General features: G+C 37.9%; 1 long non-coding RNA gene across 2 annotated transcripts; it reads right to left on the reverse strand.

Moving 5' to 3' along the window:
- Window positions 1-1667: 1667 nt before the first annotated feature.
- LOC113961102 lies at window positions 1668-23035 on the reverse strand. Of its 2 annotated transcripts, XR_003532207.1 has the most exons (5): window positions 22799-23035; window positions 22647-22694; window positions 21132-21194; window positions 7313-7390; window positions 1668-3346 (listed from the first exon to the last, which is right to left on the reverse strand). It is a non-coding gene; the product is annotated as an uncharacterized LOC113961102 (long non-coding RNA). The 2 variants fall into 2 exon arrangements; XR_003532206.1 differs by having other exon boundaries at window positions 22647-23030.
- Between the last annotated feature and the right edge of the window lie 1596 nt (window positions 23036-24631).

A 24631-nucleotide genomic window follows, 5' to 3' on the forward strand; every position in this document is an offset into this window, starting at 1 on the left:
AATGCTTTTGTTTCTCAATGCTTTTAATCAAATTTCCAAATCCAGAAAGCCTTCCAGTCAACCTGGGAAGCACCAACCTGCTCCATTCCCCACCCTTGCAAGGCAAGGAAATAGATGTATTAAATCCTAGAGGCACTCCCTAAAACACCCATGCCTTTTTTTTTTTTTTAGGCATATTCACTGTAACTCTTTCTCTTGTAGCTGATGCTGATGCTGCATACATGCCACATCCACTATTGCTGATGCAAAAGCATATGCCATTTTAGCTCATTCAGGGAGCCACTGTTAATCATAACCTACATTAAATCATCTTTGTCAAATTTTAGTCTCTAGAGTGTTAGCATATTAAAAGTTGTTTTATCCAGTAAGGCATCCTTTGCGTTTATAATTAACAAAAAGACCTGCTATTTGTGGTATTCAAAAATGCCTTATCAGTTCTTTTAATTTCATCAAAAACCCTAATCCACAGATCATTATGTCTTATTAAAATGTGTCATGTTGCTGTAAAGATTAAAAATCAGTGCCAAAGGTCAAGAAATCATTGTTTCAACAGCTGCAAGTTCCAAAGGATCATGATCCTTTTAAATAATTCAGATTTAAAAGGTTTTTTTTGGGTAGGAAATTTAAATACTTAGTAATAACAATAGAATTGTGATCTAAAAGCCTTTTAATAACCTCTCATATGTCTTTTTGAAATGGTTCACTTACTTCCCAAAGCTAGTAGCCCACAGGTTAAAAAATAAGATCAATTAATCAATTAGACATTGCTCTCTTAACTGTTTCTCATCATTTACATATCCTTATAGATGTATGCATATAGATATACTGTTAGTATGAATACAGATATACTACAGATAGATGAAACTGCTTTGTAACCAGAGTTAGCTCTAGTCCAAATACACTGCTGTCTGTTGTGTTTCCTACAGTGATGTCAGTGGCCATTTGGATCAGATGCTGTATGTGCATGGTCAGTTTTCTGTGATACGATCAAAGTAATTGAACCAAACTCAATCCCTGTGTAAATTCACTTGATGGGATAGACAGTCAGAGCACATGGAATTGCACTTGTTTGCTCTCATGACTGCAAAATTTCAGGGGCAGATCTACATCTGGTATTAATTGGTAGGTCATTACTTGTGGGGGTTTTTTTAAATGCCACTGTATCTGTTTTCTGCGCTATAATGAAACCAATATATGTTCTAAACCTTAGAAATGTGTGTGTAACTTTTCCACCAATAAAAGTATTTTTAAGAGAGGGCTGTATCAACATTATTTTAAACTGTATTACATACATTAGGAAAATGACCTTTTAATCCAGTTTATCAGAGGTGGAAAATGAAACATATTGTGTTTGCCACACACAGCCCCACAGTGTCTTTCTAGGATTACTAAAAATGGCATCAAGTGTCACATCTGACCTAACCTCTCCACAGTCTTAAAGACAAAGTACATGAGTACCATTGTCCAGCAAGATATCATTTCCCAGATCCAGGTTTGGCATTCAGGTTATCTTAATAGCTACTGCTTAGCATAGCTACAAAAGGAATCACCTTTTACTTCACCACATATTCCTGAAACAAACCTCAGAAGGCAGGTAAAGAACAGGTGCAAACCATCAGAAAAGGAGCCCTCCCTTTATTGTAATAAGGAAACAAAGACATCACAGCTACCCTTACAGCTTGCGTATTTATTGAACAAATCCTACTAAAATAGCTAAAATACATTGGGTACTTATAGTGCATTATTAAAGATCACATTGTTACAAAAGCCTGCATTTTCAGCAGTACACAACAACTATACATAAATGCCACGACTGCTGAATATTACTTCTTGCTCTATATACAGCACAACAGACGTATCTAATCTATTGGAAAATAAAAGGTACAAGGAAAGGGATACAGAAGGTGGGGAAGGGAAAGAAATCTAGGAAGTGCAGTGCATGCATTGGTATTTAACAGTCAGAAGCTAAGACAGTTCAGAACAAGGCCTGCCCTGTAAAAGGAAGAGCTAAAAGACAGAATTATATAAAAAATTAAGGTGGGCTTTCAGACTGTGTCTAACACAACAACACTCCATGAGTAGATGGTACTGCTTAGTTCTGTGGTTTGTGTTATTTTGTATTGATTGTAGTCTGGGAGCAAGAACAAAAATGTAAAGTCCACATGTTGACAGGACTGTGGAAATGTACTCTTCCCCTTTAGGACTTCTCCTCCCAGAAATTTGCTGTATTTTTCTTACTATATCCCCTATTTTATGGATTTGAAGAGGACATTAAAACTTGTCCCTTCTTTTTAAAAGGCTTGTAAGAAAAAAAGACAAAAATCAAGAGACTTTGAGAAGTTGGTGGAAAATTATTGCTCGTCTTTCTCCATAAGGTGGACAGGAGTCAGAAAGGAGATTCTATGTAAATTACAGTTTTGTGATTGCTCCCACTGTAACTGCATGTTTGTGAGTGGACACTGATAGGGAATCAGTTCCTCACTTGTATGCTATAAGTAGTTACTCACCTACAGCACTGAATAAGAAAGCCACACTGAAGACACAAGTAAACAAGTCAGTCCAGTCTAAAGAACAACATTCAGAAAAACAAAGTACCAACACCTTCTCAGAACATGGAAATAAAAAATAACTCCATCAGAGCTACCTTGCCAAGGAGCATATTTAAAGTCCAAAATAGCACCATTCATCAGTGTCTCAAATCCCGTGGCAGCATCACGATCACTTACCACAAGGAAACCATGAGTTTCAAACTACTTCTATACATCAAAAGAGTACATGGATAAAATATAGAGATATACAGACAATCAATGAAAATAAACTACTAGGCTTGTTACATCTAAATGAAAAAAGGGGGACTCTCAGCCTCTGCAAGAAGCAGTTCTGGATGGTGGAAATGGAGAGAGCTGTTAACCAGTTTCATGTGAGCTGTGGAGTTTGAGTAGTGGAAGACATTGTTGTGGTAGAACCAGGCCTGAGGGCCCACCTGTAATGTTTGTAAACATGGATTCACAGTGTGAAATTCTGAGAGCTTGCGCTTGAGTTAGAATGTTAAAAACTAGTTTTTATGGTACACATTTGTCCACTGTTATTCTCTAAAGCAAGGCTCAGAGTCCCATAGTTTCTTCTTACACTTGATGATTTACACAGAAACAATCCCCAAGATATGACACCATGACCTCATCAAACCCATACACCATATGTAATACGAATGGAGAAATAATGTTTAATAAGAGTAGAGGTAATTGATTTTGGTGAATTGGCGTCCATAGCCATTTGCTGGAACCAGGCACTCCCCTTCCGCCTCACTTTTCTTGCGATTCACTTCCTTCGAGATAGGGAGATTTCCCTGTGGAGATGAAAAACTGGTATTAGCTGTGCTTCACAGAAGTCTGTTTGGTGGGGTCCTCTCTCCTCCTACCCTAAGGTTTACATAATTCCCCAGCTTTAGTTGAGAATTAAACATCTACCAAGCATGACCGAATCACCTATAAATACTGATGTTATGGAGAGCAAAGGATTGCTTGAAGACCAGGCAATTCTTGCACCATCTGAGAAAAACATGTCACCTGAGGATGAATGAGTGTGTCCTAGCAGCCAAAATGCAAGGGTTGAGCCAGGAACCACCCTCTACTGCTGAACTGGGTAATCTGGACATCTGTTGCAGCTGGAGAGGCCTCAGCCACCCAAGAAAAGTCACTGGGAAAGAAGCTATGGAGCAACAACCCCTTCTTGCAGGTCATCCTTACACTACTCCTCAGAATTACTTTACTCACTTTTGCCCAACAAAGCCATTTCTATGCCCTTAATAACAGCTTAGGCAGCTTAGATCTAAACCTGTACCAGCAGGTGCTGTGTGTGCAGGAGTTCTGGCACACAACCGTGGCTGAAAATGAGCAATTATCTGTTCTGCACATGTGAAGCACAGAAGGCAGACACAGGATCTCAGTGCCGTAAATGTAAAACTCAGGGCCATGGATCAACAGATGGCAGGCACCAAGGCCCTTTGGGAATATGGCTCAGTACCAACTGGTGTAACCAAAACCTTAATGTTAATGGTATTATCTACCAATAAATTCATTTGTTTGTTTGTCTCCAAATGTTCCCTTTTATGGATCCACTTGACCTCCAACATAAAAGCGCATCTTATTTATGAAAGACCATCTTAAGTGAACTTTTTACAGCTTAGACCTCTTATCTTTAAAAACCTTACTGCTTAAGCAGCTAACATACACTAATAAGTCACCTCCCTACATTAATCCATTGAAAAGAGCACACTAAAGACCCTGCAGTGTGTTTCTTGTTCTGGATAAGTAAGAAGATGATGGGCCATATAAGCCAGCTGCCTCAGACAGACCTTTTTTAACAATACATAATAATCGTGCATATTTAGCCAAGCATTTAAATATATATTTCAATTTAAGCCTTAGAATGAAGCCTAAAGGCTAAGCGTGCACCTAAAGTACTTTGCTGATGTTATGCCACTATGGGATCTGAAACAAAAAGAATTTGTTTAGCTAGCAATATATTGTAAGTATGGAAAAATAAATTGGTGGGGTTTGTGTTTAAGAGATTAGAATTGTAAAGGTGTTTTGTTGCTCATATGGCTTTGGACATGTCTGTGACATAAGCAGAATGCTTCTCTTTGTTAAAGAAATTGTTTTCTTCATGTTCTGTTTTTTCTGACCTGAGAGTTGTAAATTTATGAATAAGAAATTAAACACATGGCAGTTCCACAACTACCAGTAAAGTGCAATTTTCAGCAATTTTCCTTTCCTGGCTCTTCAAAGTCAGAATTTTCGCTGGGATGTCCATACTTGCTACATTTATTGTGCTGGGAATTAAGTCACTCCGTGGGTCTCCCACTGCCTTTATCACAGTTTACAGGATAAATTCTGCATTTAGGTAGAAGAAATCCTCATAGGGTTCTGCACTGCACACGGTCAGGAGCAGTTTTCAGGTTGAATACAGAGCAAAATCCCTTGCTCTTGGTGACCTCTTCCTTTGGGGCATCCAGAAATGGAGAAAAAGAGCAGACTTTGGGCAGCACATATGCAGAAGGGCTCTGAAAGCCAGGGAAAGAAGTAGGAGTAGAAATATACCTTTGCTGGAACCAAACTGGGGATTTTATAAGAATTTCAAAATGAGAAAATGCCATTTAAATTTTAGTGACTGCACAAACATGTTTTCTCACAGGACTCATCCATCCTCACGATAATATTTTTACTTTTTTTTTTTTTTTAATAAATTTGCTACTTGTGTATCACTTACAGGATGTGAGAAGAAAACTAGAAATAGGCGCACCACACAGACCAAAGGTCTGGGCAAATTTCCAAAAGCATTGTGTTGGGCAGTTCCTTTTCAGCTGTAAAAACAATCTCAGTCCTGAAATTCTGCCATACAATCATGAGATAAGAAGTCCCATATGACTCTCTTAGGTCTGGAAATAAATTGTCTTTAAGAACTGTATCCTTTTACATTTGTTGGTTGCATGAAAATAATAATTAAAAAAACCACAACAACACTTTTATTTCAAATAATAGTTTTAAAAAATCTATTCATTTTACTTTATCCTTTTAGCAGTTGAGGCCTTTTGACATTGAGTAGGTAAAACTGCTCAGCTGAAGGACTGAAAACTTTGTGCAGTTTTCTTCATCAATTTATCCTAATTAATTTTATAGGACAGATGAAAAAAAGTTTCCAAAGACACACAGATTCTGTCAAAGTTGATACTCTGCTGGAAGCTGGATTGTGTGCAACTAATATTCAAGTTGCTTTTGAAGGTCAGTTGTGAATTAAAATTTGGAGCTGGTTCTAAAAACTGGTCCCTGTATAAGCACATGTCAAATATCTTTTGAAGAATTATATAAGGGCTAGAAAAAACCCACATTGTATTTAAAAAGCAAGAATCCAATGATTATAAAGGGGAAAAAGTGTATAATACCTTTTGAATAGTTGAGAAACTGTTATCTGTTTAGATAAACTTTTATGTTAGCCTATGTACAGCATAAACCCACAGCTATTCATAAATCCTATATAATGCAACATTGCTACTAACTATGCTGCACATAATTCACAGCTTCATTACTGTGTTTCAGGAGTAACTTTATGAATGACAACTTACTAAAGCTGCTCATTTGAAATTTTGAATAAAACCCATCTAGTTAGCACACAGCTGATTCACAAAGTTAGCAAATTTACTTGATGCAAGTATGACCATATACAGCACATACTCTGGCATTGCTATCAGCCTATTCAGCTGAACTTTTGGAATACTGTGACTGTTAAGAGTGGCAGTACTGCCATATATGTTAGTTTGAAGACTGGCATGCTGGCACATGAGTTTGAAAATAGCAGACTGCAAATAGCCCAGCTATAAATTTTAGAATTTCCTTTACAGAGAAAAAGTGCGGAAAGTACAATGTTATCCAGATGGAATAATAGCAGAGTTTTGTTAACAGGGAGCTGAAGTCTAGCTAATAACTTAGACTTAATCAAAACAATTTTCCATATGCTCTCTTCAGTTTACCAAGTGATCTCTTCTTTACTTATTGCTTCTTTTTTTTTCCCACCCCACAGATCTTGAGTCAGTAAAGAAAGGGAATATGAAAATAAAACACGTACATTCTGTGGTTCTGAGTAACTGCTATACTTTTGCTATGCAGATTTCATATCCAGTTTCACATTTATGAAGCCAGCAATGGTAACAGAATAAAAGCTTATGAATCCTGTCACATCTAAAGATGCAACAAGCCACATCTTCTGCCTTTATGTTGGGGTACTCCTTGTCAAACTCAGGTGAAACCTGCCATGCTTTGTATGCTTGTTACTTAAGCCAGGTAAAGCACAAGCAAAAAACTTAACAAAAGATAAAAAACACCACCTGGTTCCTCCTCCTGCATTGTCACTGACATTTTCATCTGCATTGCTAAGAGAGAATTGCAAAAATTAAGCATTCAAAACTCAGATGACAAGCCTGTAAAATCACGAGACAGTCTTAAGAAATATGAGCTCTTGAAAATTATGTTTTCCTTCTGGTGTGTAGCCAGCACAAGTCCATGTTTTCTGCAAGCCTGAAGGCTAAAAACATAATTTTAAAATGAAAGTTGAAATCTTCAGTTAACTGCCTGGAACAAGGAGCCAAGGCTTTAAGAAAAACAGAGTAACATAAGACTCATGATGAAATCATGAGAGCTGGCTACTTTCTCAAAGCATAAAATGAAATCCATTGAAGTTGCAATTTAATTTTTTTTCAGAAAACTTTCATCTTAGTAAACTGTTTGTTACATGAAAAAAATTACATAAATAACTTTACCTTTGGAAATCCCCCATCCCCTCCGCTGGTTGGAAAGATTTTCTGGCTCACCCAAGCCATTGACCTTGGTTGATAAACCTGTAGTAACATAAATATATATGAGATCTTACTAACAAAGAGAGATTCATTAAATGCAATAAAGTTGTGTTCATATGACAGATCACATTACTAAAACCAAGTTTAACGTTAGCTGAGCTTGGCCCAGAGACCTAGCTGTGTTTAACGCTTAGTACATATTTTTTGTAGCCATGACAACATCTGTCCCTAGAGCATTACAACTCTACTGTTTATGGCAATCTGCATTCAACAGGCTGTTTGGAAAAAAAAAAAAGTGCACAGGATGGAATGTTTTAAATATCTTTAAAAAATTCTATATAAGAGGATGTCCATACTTTTAAACTTACTGAGGATATTGTGAGGCAACATGCCCATTCTCTTCTTCCAGAAGTCACTGGTAAAAGGCTATTTAATGAAGTTCATTACCTTTGCTGATGACTGCAGCAGACAAGAGCAACACACCTTTGATAATCCTTTCACAATGAACTGTGAACTAGAACTTTCTAAGATCATTGAAGGACTATGTTAGCACCCTATATTTTGCATGTTAAAAAAAAATCCAACAAATTATAAAATAGGTACAATAAAATACCTCGGAGCAGGATTTAATGTCTATAGAAAAAATTTCCTATGGAAAATGGGTAAGATCCAAAGCTGTCTACTGACTACAATGGGAGATTAGGGTGAAAAAATGCCAAGCTAATGCACCTCAACTTCAGGATGAAGATCAAAACATCCTTCATCTTGGTCTCATGAAACACTGAAGTGGTGAGCTACAAGTTACATACAGTACTGAAGATCTTGAATTTATTTTCCTTTGGCATTTGGTGAATTGAACTCTTTCTGCACAATATCTGGATGTCTAAATGTCAATGTTTTGAGCTGGCTATTAAAAATTACACCACTCAAATTTTTTTGCACTTTAGGAACCAAAACATGTACTGTCACTTAAATAACTGGTGGACCAGTTTTACTCACCTGCTTACTTCTGAACATATAATGGAACAGGAGGAATGATTTTATTTCTGTGGAGATGCAAGTTTACTATAAGTTGGCACAACTGGTCTAGTTGTAGCTTAGAGAAATAATCAGAAGATTATTTAAACCATCTTTCCAACAGAAAGTGCTGAACTCTACTGTAAGGCAGGAAACAGAGGTGGGTTCAGAGCCCAAGGCAATACCTGCTTTCAGACATTCTCCCATGATTTTCTGCAGTACAAACCACAGTGCTTTCTCCCAATTAAAGCGACAGATTTGATTTCATACCTTAGATTTCAAGCCAGTTAAGCTCTCTGGGTATGTCTGACATAAAATAATTAATACATAGGGCACTCTGTGAATTCATCAGTTAATGTTCACACTGAATATTTGAAACACTTGAATAAAAGACATCAAGTAACCTCTGAGTTCTCCAGTTGCTATTTATAATGGCTGATTACTCATTCTGCAAATATGTCTTGGTTTTATTGTGTAGTGGTATTTTTTGTGTGAAAACTCATGATGGGAAGTAGCAATAGGAGTTCAGCTCTACCACAGGATGTGCATGTTCAAACCAGCAAAACGTAAAAAATGTATATAGGAGGACAGAATAAGCATCAGAATACAGTATTAGTCATTATGATGGATATGACCTTCTATATTTTCCATGGGGCCTGAGATATATTTAGATTAGCCTATAGGCCATGTTATCCCTATTAATAATTTAGTAGGAATAAAATGAGCACCTGAAGTCAAATGACAAAATAAAAATCCTCAACTTAAACTAATAAAAAAAACTTAGAGGAACTGCAGTTTAAGGGTGGGAACGGGACAGGAGGGAAAAGCTGTAAATTGTAAGATAAACTCACAATTATGTTCCAGGGTTAAAAAAACCAAGCACCAAAACCAAACACCACAATCAAAATACCCTACACAATCCCCTGGTTACCTCTCACAGTAATTTTCTGTAAAGAAAAAAATCCATAATGTCCCATTTTCTTAATATTTCTTCAAAACAACTACTGTGGCCCATACTGGTAGATAGTAATCACATGGACATATTCCACATGCAGTAATTTTTCTGCCATGAGTGTACCAAAGTTGTGAATGGACAGCCAAAGAACTTTAAGTATCTGACTTGGGAGCAATGCTGACAGAGAATCACGGTTTGGATCCTGGCTTAGTGGAGGAAGATTCCGGAATGGAAAAAAAAAATGCTGGTATAGAAAAGTCTACTTAAAACTTACTACAATCCACCAGGAAAAAAAAATGAAATAAAAACCAAACCATGAGGTCTTGCTGTGCTACATGCTTATAAATGCAGAAACTACTTAGATGTTCAAATATACTGATAATTGGGGTGTTAGAAAAACACAGCAAGAACATTTAGTTAATTACAGCAGCTCAAAACAACTGATAATAATGTTGCAAGATGAGCTATAGAGAGAGGAGAAAGTGCAAAGCAATGTTGCATTACAGAGTAGGATGTAAGGGTTACAATATTCCAGCTGTTAGCATAAAGCAAACACTTCTAAATAAATGCTTCCATTGATACACACCAAATTTTCATTTCTTAGTACTTCCTGCGTGATTATTATGCAAGTTCAGGCTTGGCTTAAATAACCAAAGTATCATGATTCAGAACAGAATTACTGAGCTTTAGGAGAGACTGAAAACTAAAGTTACTGCAAGTCTGCACAATGTATAAGAGTCACACTCTGACTCATATTGATGGCCTCAGTATTTGATAATCATTAGTTAAAAAGTTAAGCTAGTAAACTTCATCCATAAATTATCAGAGTGGATCACCCCTAAATCAGTGTTACCCTGCTGGAATCCTGCCTTCCTGGCAGAACATGTGATATGCAAACCCATTCACTCCCAGTTGGAGAAGTCAGGGGGAAAAAAACCCACTGATCTGGGAAGAGCTCTTTGAGACTGTTCTACAGCAGCATGAAATTATGCCTGGAACACTGAGGCCAACTTGAAATTGGGAATGATCTATTAAGATTATATTTTCAATTCTGTGGCCTCCAGTCTCTTGAAAAGATATAAATTATAAAATTTAGTGTTAAAGAAAAAGCAAAAGTGGAGGAAAATAAATGCCCAGTCTATTTATGAGCTCTTACAGCATCCAGGTTCCAGAACTACTTAGTGATACTTTTTTTTTTCAGAAACAGAAGGATCTCCAGAGTCATCTTTTCTCCTTTACCCAACAGACTGAGAAACTCTTGCTATAGCAAAGACTCTGTTTTACCAACATTTCAAAAATTCAATTCCTGTTCTTCCATTTTAAGCCATGTCCTCTTAAAGAGCAACAGTAGGGGAGCACAATCTTTTGCCCAGCTTTAAAACAGACACACAAAATAATTTAACATAGCTGGACTAAATACAGTAGTATCAGTCACATAAAAATGCTAAAATTAATTTCTTGGTACCCACTCCTCATTCCTAGTCAGTAAGAGCATCTTTCAAACATTCACATAGATTCATCAAGAGGGGAAAAAACCCAGATTTACAGCATGCTAAACTTAGTAAAATGAGCATTCTCCTAACAAGCATTCCCAAAGTTTTTATAGTTATGAAACAATTAAGAAAGCCCCTGGAATTACTTTTTCTATATTTCCCACTCATCCCCCCTGGTGGACCACAGTAGAATTCCTGTTATCAAGTCTCATTCAAGGCTTGCAGTGGTATTCAACTGCAGTCAGAATTTCTTAACTAAAAGTTTATTGAAGATCAACTGCTCAGAGCAAATCAGCAACTAGCTTTTGTGAAGTTTCAGATAACTTCTTTGTCATATAAACCAATTTTCGGGGGGGGGGGGAGGAGGAAATGAAAACAAAAAGGAAATGATGAGAAGTACACTAGAAATTCATAATTCCAAATAAAAGGTAATCTCCAGTAGTTCTGCAGAAGCTTGCAGGAAAAGAAAAAAAAGAAACTATAAGGAAAGGATCTCCCATATGGATTAGCAGTCTAACAGCAGACACAAAAGGAACATGGGACTAAAACAAGAGGGGTGTGTGGAAAAGAAGGAAAGAAAGAGGTGTGCTTTTTCCGTCTGCAGCACTAAAATGACACTTCTGCAGCTGTGAGAACTGTGGGCCCTGTGTGTCTGTAGTGCCTAATCCAGAATAGAGAGAGGCCATTCTCTTACACAGTTCTCCTAAGGATGGGTTGTATAGCCAGAAAGGAATGCTACTCCTCCTTTCTGTACCTGTATTTCTTTAAAGTAGTTCATGGATTTTTTTACCATCATTGCTCTGTGTTGCAATGACACAAATCAATGAAATTGAGGTTACTCAAGGAACACTTGTAAATTATTTCCTTTGTGGCTAGTCTCAGCATCACTGAAAGTGTCCAGCAGATTTTCTTTCCAAATTAAGACACTACGTAATTTCTTTTTTGAAAAATTGTAACATAGTTGCCTGTGAAGTCTAAACAGTTATAATTTTGCCTTTTTTAAAAAAAAAAGTTTCTTAGTTCCAGCTGGTTTGAGCTGTATATCTACTTTCCCCAGCACATCCTACCATGAATTTCTCAATTCCCACAAATGCCTCCCACTGCAGTAAAAAGTTCTCTTTGTAACCAAGGTCCCACAATCACAATCTAAATGTATAAACAGACGATCTTACTGCACCATGGCTTAAACACCAAATAGATAGTTTTGTTAATGAAAACCTCACTAATTAATTTTAGACAAAACTGAAAGGAATTCTTTTGCTAGAATGAATACCTTGCTTCTAGTGCTCCTATCTTTAGTAGTTTATTTTTAACACTGCTAGGAGAACATGATGAAAGCATATAATATAAATGTCCACATGTTCCAAACCTAGCACACAAGATTTAATACATACAGCTGAATTGTTGCTGCTTCTTGAGAGTTTAGTTGGGTGGCAGCGTGCTCTCAGACACTTTTTATTATCTGAACTTTCTGCAGAGGGTAATGATAAGGCCACATCAAGAGTGCTCATCATTACTCCTTATTTCAAAGAGTCCTTGAAGTTTTGATGAACCTTTGTTGTACTGAAGAAGCTGCATACATGATCAAATGGGATAATGCTATTGTGATAAGCTGACTCTAAAAAAGGCTCAGTGAAGAAGCTTTCTCTGTTGAAATATCAAAAACCACAATCTGCCCAAGTTAAAATGCAAGTTAAATACCTCAGTTTAATTAGTTAAAAATGCTGTGGTTTAACAGGTGTGAGGATTGTCAATTTTACAAACTTGTTTGCTTTTTTGACTGGCTCTGCACCACAAGCGTGAACCTGTGGTTGAGGTGCAGCGGTAGTTTCCCCAAATAATCTGATTTCATGTTTTCAATACACTGGCAGAGCAGCAGGTTTTTCTGTCATCCCTGTTTTCCACATCAGTGTCAAGAACATTAAAAAATCAGTGGGTGAAAAAAAAATTTACAAGTATTTCACTTGGTTAATTCCAGAGTAAAGAAAGTTATATAAATGGTTTGAGAGAACTAATGAAGAATTATATGATGATCCTCCACCTGGATGAGATTGTTCCAAGTGTCCCATCTTTTTGGTGAGACTTTACCTGTCATTACAGTGATAATTAATACTTGGCATCAGCAGAATGTGACAGGACAACTGTACACCTGAATTTGCCTTTGACTTCTCTGCATCAGCATCCTCTGATGTCTTTGCCTTTTCATGGGGAAAATATTACTGCTGCTTTTTATTCCTCCCCATTTGATGACTCAAACTCACAACCACATAGAGATGAAAAGACCTAAATGAGACAAGTATGCTTTTCTTGCATCCCCCTCTCCACACTGCACATGAATTATAAAGTTTATTCATTAGGGGTTTTTTTGCAGTCCTTGTTCATCACTTCTGCAATTTTTGTCAATTTCACAGAATAGAGTGTCATTTGTTTCTTCACTACATAGCATAAGGAAGTGACCTTGGAGATAGTTTTTCTAGATTTTAGTGAAAAAACTTCTCATTTAAACCAGTCTTCATCTATCATTTATTTCATTGTTCTTAAAGTCTCTATTTTTCCATTTACACTGAAGTGTCTGCTTGTATGTAGTGTCCAACCTTGGGTCATCTGTATCAGCTTCTTCAAAGAATTCACTCTTGTCCTCATCCATTTTATACAAGTCGCATCTTTTATATATGTACTTAGAGCATCCCATGGCATAAAAAAGAAAATTGTCTGAGGGACTGTGCAAAATTTTCTAAATCATGCTTCTAAGACTAATGGACTCTACTGCTGCAGAGTCCCTTGCTGCAGGAAAGGATGTTGGGTAGATAGTTAAGAACTCTGAACTTCAGTGTCTAGAGAAGCACATTTTCCACATCTCTTACATGACCACTGGCCTCCAAAACTGGGTGAGTATGGTGTTAAGGAGGAGGACAATACAAGATGATCAAGCTTGTGTGTAAAGTCAGCAGACTTCTGCTCAATTCTTTATCTAGTAAGAACCCTAAACTAAAATTTTAGCTGTCTTCTGGCATAGGGGACTGAATGAGGTTAATTATAGAAAACACTTTCTAATTTTCCCTGGAGAGGAATCCATCCCACATTACCTGAACATAATGCTATTTTTAGGCAGAGAGATCAATTTGCAATAGTCCAGATGAATCTGGCTTCTATGCTACAAGTGCTGTCATTCTGCTTTTTTATTTCATTAATATGCAAAAATCATTGCAAAGCACTGTGAATGTTTATCATGCACACAAAGAATAAGAGAAAAAAATTCAAATGATATATTGTGAACACTGTCATAAATGCTCCTCTAAATTCTGACTGAATCAATGAATTCAGTCAGATACTGATTACCAGAGTATTGCACTCCTTGGAAGAGAAAGAAATGCATTTATTTCACAACAAAAATAATAAATAAATGTATATTATATGGAAATTTCCATGAAGCAATAAAATGGCTGCAAATCACTTTATTCCTCTGGTAAATTTCTGTGCATATGCTCTGACATCATAAAACATCACAGAAATTATAATAAGCAAATGAGCCCTCCAGAAAAGTGAACTCAGAGCCCAGTACAACCCATCATATTTCATTTGTGGTTCTTTTTGTTGTTTCACTTAACATTCAACACACAGAAAAACAACAATAACAAGGCTGAGAATTAAAACAATATTTCAGTTCTGAGTCAATTGCATAGGAGTTTGTAATTTGCTCTTCAAGGGCAATAAGGTAGAGTTTAATTAGTAACTATTTGCATCTACACCTAATGGTGACTGCAGAACAAGATGCTTGAGCAAGTCTCTTGCTATAAAATCAGGTGAACACACAGCATGGCAGCAAAATGCTGGACCAAAGGCTGAATAGTTAAATTTTTCATATTCAACACTGACAAATTACTTGAGCAACAGAGGAGGAAGAAAAGGAACATGGTCGCAGGCTGAGCAAAAGGTTTATTTAGTCCAGTCTCCTCACTCCATTGAGTTTTGATCTTAATAGAAAGACCACAAAAAAGGCCACTAGGGAATCCTGAAGAAAGAATAAGAACAGAGTCAGGCCAGAATAATGCTTCTCCTGTGTGCCATCTCAGACCTAGCCCTGCAGTTTTGGGGTACACAAAAGGTATACATCAAGCAGACTCAGAAGTGTTTATTTTTTTAATTTCCTATAAATTTCCTAAATTAATGGCCTGAATACTGTAGCTTACAGAAGACTCAATAGACTGTTTTGGACTGAGACTGCTTTTCTCACACATACCAGAAAGATAACCAGCAATCCAACAAGTGATGCTGTTCCCCAAGCAGCGGCAAGCTCGCTGCCTCTGCCTCTGAGATGCCAGACCCTTGACCAAGCAGCATGTTTCAGGCCAGCATTAGGAGCCCCAGCAGTACTCTTGGAAATGGGAGACAGAATCACACTGTACAGGCAGTACTTACCTCATTAAAAGGGTTGTAATGACCACAGATGACTGTAACCGGTGCTTGAAAGCATTATGGCACATTTACCTGAAGTCTCCATATTACCAGCCTCTAGTACCATCTAATGGAACTAAGTGCTACTCCAGATACAAAAGTACAAAGTGTATCATGTGTGCACTGTAGGCTGAAAGTAACAAAATATCTGTGGATTCTAGGACTCATATAACAGAGACACACAGGGAAAGAACTTTTGCTGCCAAGTATTCTTTCTGAGGTTTTCGAAGTTGCCTTATATAATTACTTCGCTGAGAAATCAAGGGTAAGGACACATACCAATATTTCCACAGGATTTTCTTTTGCCAGCAGGAATAGAGTTATGTAAACTCATATTCTTTTATGACAGAGATTTAGGTACAGTCATGTTAAAACGAAGCAGGAAAATTTGTTCCTCTCTAACCTGGCCTGTCTGAGTAACTTTGTGGTGCCAATGTGTGCCTTCTAAACATCAGTGCTGGAAGAGTTCAGTTCTTTCCAATAATGTACATATTAAGCCAAGGCTTAAAACACACAAATTTCTTATTACTTTTTTCAACTTGCTCCCACATAAGTATGCTAAGCTAGTAGACAGACAGATTAGTGTTAACAAAATTGATCCACAATCACTTCTTCCTGTAGGATGAGAAAATCCTACTTATTCTGAGGGTGTGGGGGTTTTTGTGGGTTTTTTCCTTTTTTGTTTGGTTTGTTTGGTTTGTTTGGTTTTGGTTTGGTTGTTTTTTGGTTTGGGTTTTTTTTTTTAATGCAGTATTTACAGAAGGAAACATCAGGAATCCTCCCAGCAGCATGTACATAGGGATTCATTCAGTAATACTGCTGTGAATTTGCCAGACCGGAAGTCCAAACTGAATTGCATGTAACACTCAAACAGTGACTCATACTATCACTCTATATTAAACATTTGAAAATAACATTTTTGCACTTTTCTAGATCACACCGTCAACCAATGTGGTTTAATGAGGTGAAAAAATATTTGAAATAAAACCAAAATACAAATAGTTAAAACATTTTTTTATTAAAATATCCTGTGATGGCCTTAGATCCCAAGTCTTAAAAATCAATGTCGTAACCGTAGTGTTACAAGGTATATATATTAATTCTTCTTTATGATTTTCCAAGATTTCAGCCTTTGAGAAAAGATTTAGTAAAGCTTTTTCCTGGATCTAGTATTATGCAAACCTCCCATTCCATGTGTCAACACAGTTCTGCTCAGACAAAGTACACTGGGGCATAGTTAGAAAATTTTAGCACCCAGAGTGTAAATGTTTGTGACTGAGCAGAAACGTGTATATACAAATTTTTTGGTTTTTAATGTACATATGAGCTGTACCACAGAAATATCCCTACTATCTATAGCTTTGGGTAAATATTACCTTTTTTTAAGCCCTTCTTTTCTATTCATAATCAACCAAAATTGTGTTTCCTGCTCAGTTGAACAGGTGACTTGATAGAAGTATTGCAAAAATGATTTTGTATTTCTGCTTATAAATTTTGTAAGCTGGAAAGCTTTAATCCCTTAAATTTTTCAGGAATCAAGTAACACTGAGCAAACTGTACACAATGTATTCTCCATGCACAATACATAAGCATAATAAAAAAGCACAATATACACATTCAGATGGCCAAAACTGCTAGCTTTCACCCCCAACCAAATTTTCTCAACCAAATTCTACTCATGTTACACGTGAACAGAAGAGGGTCTGATACAGTTCTAGAGGTCCTATGCAGCTCTGAACTACCATAAAGGAGATTCCAGTTCCTGTGCCAGGTTTGGTAATAATCAACAAAGTATGAGTTTTTTCATGCCAGACCAAGAGCTGCATTTGTCCAGTGTGTGCCGTGTGTGTCTAGAGACATAATGTCTCATTCTAGTATCTTGCTCTTTTTATTTTTTTTTCCTCAGAGCGTATAAAAGGTTCCAAATAATGCCTCTTCCAGACCAATTCTAGGCTCCATTCTCCACAGATAACCCTAGAGTTATGAAAAGCTGTTCTTACCAAGGTGGAATCATTTCATAGGCACAGAAATTTACAGAATGTAAAAGACATCTGCATGTAACTCCCTGGAAAAAAGGTTTGTAATGGCTAAACTGGGATGAAATCTTAAACATAGACTTTCCTTCATAAATATCTTCATCTAGCTTAATTATAAATTTCCCTATAAACTTTCTACCGCCTTCTGAAAAAAAAAAATTAATGGAATGGTGATTCTTTTCAACCAAATGCAGGTTGTCATTTCTTTCTCTCTGACTTAATGAAGAAGAGCTTTTCTCCCAACTGTTTTCACTCTGAAAGGTCATCATCCCATATTTCTCTTTTTTCCACAAGTAAAACTTTAAAATGCAGAGAATGTAAATGACAGAATAACCTCGGAACAGAGGCAGTTCAGGCAAGGATATACTACAGGAAGCATTCGGCCCAAATGACCTACTTCTGGGGCCTTTTTGCTTTGGGATGACACAGCTATACTGTAAAACACCTAGCCTGGAGATTCCAGATCATTGGTGACTCAGAAAAAAAGTCGTCTAATGGTAATCATCTAATGGTGGTAAGTCAGAATTAAATTAATGATCTGCTCTAGGTTATCTTTTCTTTATTTTCAGGTAGGTCAAAATTAAATTATTAAGGATCTGTTGACTGATACACATTTTTATTAGTATTGTTGGTTTAAATTCCTTAGCACCTTCAAGGCAAAGCCTCAAAACTGAACCTGAAATCCAGAAATGAACCACAGTGTGAGATGAAAAAAACACACCTGAGTGCTTTAGAAGCAAACAAACAGACCCCTTTCTCAAGTTCCTAAACTGATGGCATGATTTCTTTAAAAACAATCATTTACCATTAATAAATAACCAAAAAAACCCAGCACAAACAGTAACCCGTCCCTGGTTTTGCTAAGAGCCTTCTTTGAGGTCAGAGAAAACTGGAATTAAGACTTCCTTACTCTCTGAGAAGTTCCTTTATTTTAATGGTTGGATCACTTGGGGAAGAAGAAAAATTTTTAAAACTATTCTTTTTTTCTTCTTCTTTTTTAGTTAGAGTCTGTTTTTCCACTTTAATTAGCATTAAATTTTCAGTTTATATTTTATGTCATTCAGCACTTCCCATGAAGGTGGTGTACAGAAATTCTAGCATTTCAGATGGAAATAGCACTTAAACACCTCAAGATTTCATGCATTGCACATAAATGTAAAAGACTCTTTCTCCCTTAAGGTAGACACTTAAGGAAATATACGCACAAATAAGAACAGATCCTCAAATGGCAGGTGTTCTTGTGTAAGATGGCTCAAAATGTCCATGAATTAATATTATAAGAAGACGAGAAAGTACAGTCTTCTGCCTATTTCTCTTTAAATTCATGATGTTATTATTATACAGCTCCAAGAAAGATTGATTAATCAACCAGGTATGAGGAATTCCAAGTCTAGAAAAAGAAGCAGCATTGGAAACTAGTCTGTTAAATTATTTGCTTTTACTTGTAAACTGTTTAAGAAACATTTTTTGGAAAAAGAACATTAAGAAACAGTAAGATCGAAGTTAAAGCAAGAATTAATTTGTTCTCACTTACCAAGTTCATTAGAGTCCTATACTCCCAATTTTAACTGTAAGCTTAACTAAATAACTAATGAACTTCCATTTTAGCAAAGAAATAAGCAAGCCATTTTCCCCCATTTTTAAAGGTTTATCGCAGTCTGGTGAATCCAACAGCTGAATTTTCACTGACCAGTGAGAGCAGAATAGAGCCTTTGCATATGCTGTGATATTAAAAACAAAGTAAACACTTTTACCATCACATCTTTCAGCATAGGCAGTGTTGATATGTAAAGAAGAATATTTTCTGCAAATTAGAGTGGCTAGGGAGATATTTGCAATATAATACAAGAAATATGCCAAAGACAAGTGTGTCCATTACTGCAAGAAAAGTATGTCAGTGGTCTGGTTTAGAAATGCGTTCAGTGTTAGTGTGCCAGAAGTGAAGGAAAGGGAAAAAGAGGTGGTGGTAGGAGAAGAGATTATGCCTAGTATCACATCTTAAGCAACCTTGCAAGTTGGGGCAAAATCTAATCTTTCTTACATTTTAATTCTGATCACAAAAAACGAAGTTGAACTAGGCCTTTTCTTGACAAATAAAAAACTTTTAGAAACAGCTAAATGAGATTTTTATTTATGTTACACTGCAAAACAAACAATAGGACTAGACAGGTGGGTAACAACATTTTATTTTTTGCATTTGGATAGCTCTGATTTGTATTTTATGTTCTAGCCCAGAGAGACTGGTTTTACAAAACTGATTTCATTGACTATTACAGGAACCTTGCTAGATTTATAGAACCACCTGCTGGTAAAAATCAGCAGCTATTTAATGCCTAACTAGATTTAAAATAATCTTTTGTTCCATAGATAGGCATATATTGCACATAACAGCCTGCATAGTATCTAAAAATGTGGGCTGATTGTCACCTTGGTGTTGGTAGGAAAATAGTTGCCTTATCCAATATTCCACAGTTGTGTGAACAACATGTATTTTAACATGATTTCTATTCACAGTTTAGGTGAATCATTTCCCTTTTAATTCCCCACCCCCATCTATTCATTTATACACAGATGAGCAAAGCACTTTGATGAAAGTAGGTTCCAGAATAGACTAAAACTCCAGAATTTGCAAGTTTATTTTTGCAGAGAGAAATTATATAAAACAAGGAGCCAAAAACAAAAGCAAAGCCTTTATAACAGAGTATGTATTTGCTTATTTTAATAATCCCCTCTCCCCCAAATCAAAACAACCCCAGAACCAGACAAGATAATATTAATGCAAGAACCAGACAAGGATAATATTAATGCAATTAATTCAACCCAATCCTAATAAGAATATGTCCCTGAGAACCTCACATTTTGGAAAATATTCTGTGTTAATGTACATCCTATGCAATGATACTTCAAACATTTCTCCATACAAATTAACAGGTTTTTGGCCATGATATTTTCACATAGCGCCCAAAACACATCACATTTATGTCAGGACATGTTTTGAGATATGCTCCAAGCAATAGTTGCATCTTCAATCAAGAATGCCACATGATAACAAACCTGCCTATTTTGAGCCCTTTTTCTGCAAAAAAATATTATTTTTGTCCTGCTGATGCTGAGACAGTCCTTTGCAGAGAATACCATATTAGATGTATAATGTTTCATCCTTAAAATTGGTTGTTTGTCAGCAGCAATATCTCAGAGTTCAACATATGGGCTTTTATCACTAAAGACAAACACAATTAACACTGAAGGAAATGGGTTATTGTTCAATAAATACATTCCAACCAAGTGCCTGTAAGTTCAGTCAGGTTTGAGACCTGGACATTTTTTTCTGAAAGAGATCTGTGTCACAAAGAAATATTAACCTTTTGAAAACATTACCAAATAAGAAAATTTAGTTTGTCTCTTAAGTACTTCCCTGACAGACTAACATTAAATCTGTTTCATTTACTCAGTGCAATGACCTATTTATTTCTTTTTGGAAGGAAGGTGTCAGAGTTGACATTATTGGATATTGTTTTGTCTGTATATATTGCTACATGTGTTATAATGTGTATTTTTCACAGTAACCTAAACATTTCTTGTTTCGATTAAATAAGCTTTACTGCACAAGGAAGGATTTCAGATTTTTATTCAAAGGTTGCAAGAAAATAAAAGATCCAACATAAGGAGGTTTTCAGAGTACATCAGTTATTGTATGGCAAATCCCCATAGCCTCAAAAAGTATGTCTTATAAAAGTCATATTTATAAATGTGTATCGGGAACAGGGAAATAGTGTTTGTATTTATACAAAAAAAATTGATTCTGTGCTAAAGCAACTGATTCTTACCATTTTTAGATTCTGTTAAGTCTTGGGATTGCAGTTTCTCTCAAGTAGTACAAGGAGAACAATCTGAAAAAAATTTTAAAAAAATTAAAAATGGGAAAAAAAAGTAACTCCAACAGTTACCATATTTAATAGGTATTTTTTTTTCAGCCTAACAGTGAGTGAACCAAGTATTAACTTCAGTAGTTAAGAGTAAAGTCATGCAAATTATTCTAACCACACAAATGGTAATGTATCATGTGTTTCTGCACTTCAGTGGTCTGTAGGCTTAAATATAGGACAAAGAAATCCCTGGTACCTGGATTTGCAGAACCCTATGCTATTCTTAGCACTCAGTACATTTTTGAAGAGCAGTATACCTAATGGCTAACAAAGGCAAAAATCAGTCAAGAGGAAAAAAAGCTGTCACTGTATGCTTACAGTAATTGCGGTCCATTGTTCCCAGGCATACTACAAAGTGTGGGTTTTTGCAATCAAGGAACAAGTATAACACAATGTAACGGCCCAGAGACTAGGTATTTTTGGAAATGGTACTGCATTACATAACCTTCAGTTTTCTCCCTCTCTCTCTGTTCCACAACCCTTCTCTATTTTAAACAGGGAGAGAAAAAAGAGTAGGTCCTACCTCATTTACCTTAAATTATCATTTTCTTAATTGACTGAATTTGTAGCATACCTCCTTTATCAGTTGTCTCATAATGACAAAAAATTAAAGTTCTCTTCTATTGATTGTATATTTCTTACCTTTAGTGTGTATGTATGAAATGTAATTAGGTATGAGTCATACGTTTACACAAACACACATACATACTGGATGAAAAACTGCAAACTCTTATATCTCTAAATGTACATAGAAACGTTTGAAAGAAAGCAGCACATCACTACATGTTCAGCAAAATATGGTTTGTTTTGGTTTTGTTTGGCTTTTTTTTTTCTCAAAAGAACCACCCAAAATTTAACTGCTGCACATGCAAAAATGCAGAAAGCTGTTGCAAGAATGACTGCTTTCTAAAAATAAACCCCAGCAGCCTGAGAGGAATCCAGTGACAGGTCAGAGAAGAGGGAGATTCGTTTCACAAGGGAGAAGAAAGGAGATGATAAACCTATCCTAGAGCCTTGCATGCATGCTAACAAAGCCAAGTGCATTAGGTTCAAAAATACATTTTGGTGTTTGCAGAGTGCAAAAGCGAGAATAAAGGAAAACATTATAGAAAATCACTGCTCATCTCCCCTTGCATGTGTGCGGAAAAATCCACAGCCTAGAAATCCAGCCTTAAAGCACAAAGAGTTAAACACATATACTGCATGTTTTCTTATCTTCTTTTAAAAAGACTGTTTGGAAATGTGCACGGAGAGGGGAAAGCCAAGCTGCAGCAAAGTCCGGCTAAGGACAAAAAGAAATGAAAAGAAATAAAGAGACGCAGAGAAAGGAAGGGGGGAAGGGCAGGGGGGAGGGCAAGAGAGAGGGGATTAATTTAAAAAAATAAAATTCTGTGGATTGGAATTGCATATACTTACAGACAAAAGCCCCTGGTCCCTGCTCACTTTCTGTCCTTTCTACATGATCTGAAACACAAATGTGGATTAAAAAAGGGCAGCATGCTACAGAAGGGAATTTATAGTTGGGGGAGTGGAGAGAGGGTAGGGGGTGTGGGTAAGAATGACTGCACCTCTTCCAAAGTGCAGCCTCGGAGAAAAAAAAGAAAAAAGGGGTGGGGGTGGCTGGGGGAAAGTCTCTCTCTCTCTCTCTCTCCCATTCCCTTTCCCTCTCCCTCTCCCTCTTTCTCTCCCTCTCTCTCGGGCTGGGTTTTGCTTGCCAGGGCTGGTTATACTGAACAATGAGCTAATTCTGATGGTAGCTGGCCAGCTGCCTGCTCCATTCCCCCCCCCCTTCGCCTTACACATACACACTCCCCCTGCCCGCCCGCCCACCTCCCCCCGCACGCTGCTGCAGCACCAGACTGCTTAGTCTGCAATAATCCGCAGCTCCGCGTCCCGCCCTTTCCCGATGTCTGGGAGCCGCGGCCGCTCCGAGGGGCGCGAAGTCGAAGGAGCCCCCGGGAGAGCCGGTGATCCGCTGTCTCCAGGTCGTGAGGGGATCCCACACCCTCGGGGCGATCCCGCCCTCCCCGGGCCATCCCGCACCCCCGGGGCCATCCCGCACCCCCGGGGCCATCCCGCACCCCCTAGGCGGCGGCCAGGAAGGGCGGGGAGCGGAGCCAGGGCGCTGCGCAGCGGCGCGAAGGGGCGGAGGGATGGAGGGATGGGGGGGAAAGGCAGGGAGCAGCCACAGACTGCAATAATAACCCTGCAGCGGCTGCAAAGGCCATCTGAGGAGAAAGGGGAGGGAGACGGAGGCAGCCGCCCGCCTGCTGCTGTGCCTGTCTGGGAGGGGAAAAGATGGTGGGCGGGGAGGACGGGGAGCGCCGTGGCACGGGCGGGGCAGCGCGGTACTGCCCCGGGAGCCCAGGGATGGGGGGTGGGGAGAGGGGGGAGCAGCCAGTGGCCGGGACTCTCCCGGTCGTGCGGGGCTGTGCCAGGCACGAATGCGGGGATAGATGCGGGGACACCGCGGGGAGGGAGCGCGGGTTCGCCCCGCAGTGCTGGCGAGGGCACCCGAGGGGTTCTGCCGGGGCTGTCACGGAGCGGTGGCACGGGATGGGCAGCAGCGATGTCATACGTTGTGGGAATTATTCCCGCGAGCATGGGACGAGGGACGAAGGCAGCGGAGCGAAGGATATCGTCGCGACACAAAAGACCCCGCGAAGGTTCTCCCCGCTGTAAAGGCACCTGAGAGATGGTGCAGTGTGGGCACAGCGCAATCAGTCTTACCCCAAAATGCTATACGGGGATATATGGCTTAAAAGAATAGAGAAACACGTGTTGAGATTCCCTATTACCCTGCAGGTTATGAAGACACCTTCCTCGGCGTTAATAATGCCCAGGGCAAGAGTGATTAAAATGGTATGAAATCATACGTGATGTGGGCTAATAGAAGATTAAACCTTCTCTATCAGGCCTGGATTATAAGCAACTAACCTTGTTTTTCGAATCCACTTGTGTTTAACTCCCCATGAAACTGCATTATTCTATGGTCCATGTAGGATTTCCATTTGTTGAGTGGAAGCAGCTTGCTAGCACGTCTCTGCACCTTCCTGACCAGCTACTATATCTTTGGGAATGCTTTGCAGGCCTGCCAGCTTAGGGAAAATTCAGCAGCTGGAAGGGAGAAATATGGGACATAAGCAGCCCCTGATATTTAAACCTCTGGTAAACTGTGATAATAATTCTAAATTTAGTGCAAAAGGATCAGATTGTTCGCCTCAAAAATACAGTTACTACTGCTCATATCTGTTCAAGTGCTTACCTTCTCCTCAGATTTCACCGATCAGCTGTTAGGACTGAAATACAGTAGAGCTTGTACGTTTAAACTTTATCTTGAGATAGTGATTTTTTTGTTTGTTTGTTTGTTTTGTTTTGTTTTGTTTTTTCTGAATAATAAA

This window comes from Neopelma chrysocephalum, unplaced genomic scaffold, assembly GCF_003984885.1.
Source record: "Neopelma chrysocephalum unplaced genomic scaffold, ASM398488v2 Primary Assembly neopelma1_97034, whole genome shotgun sequence".
Lineage (NCBI taxonomy): Eukaryota > Metazoa > Chordata > Aves > Passeriformes > Pipridae > Neopelma > Neopelma chrysocephalum.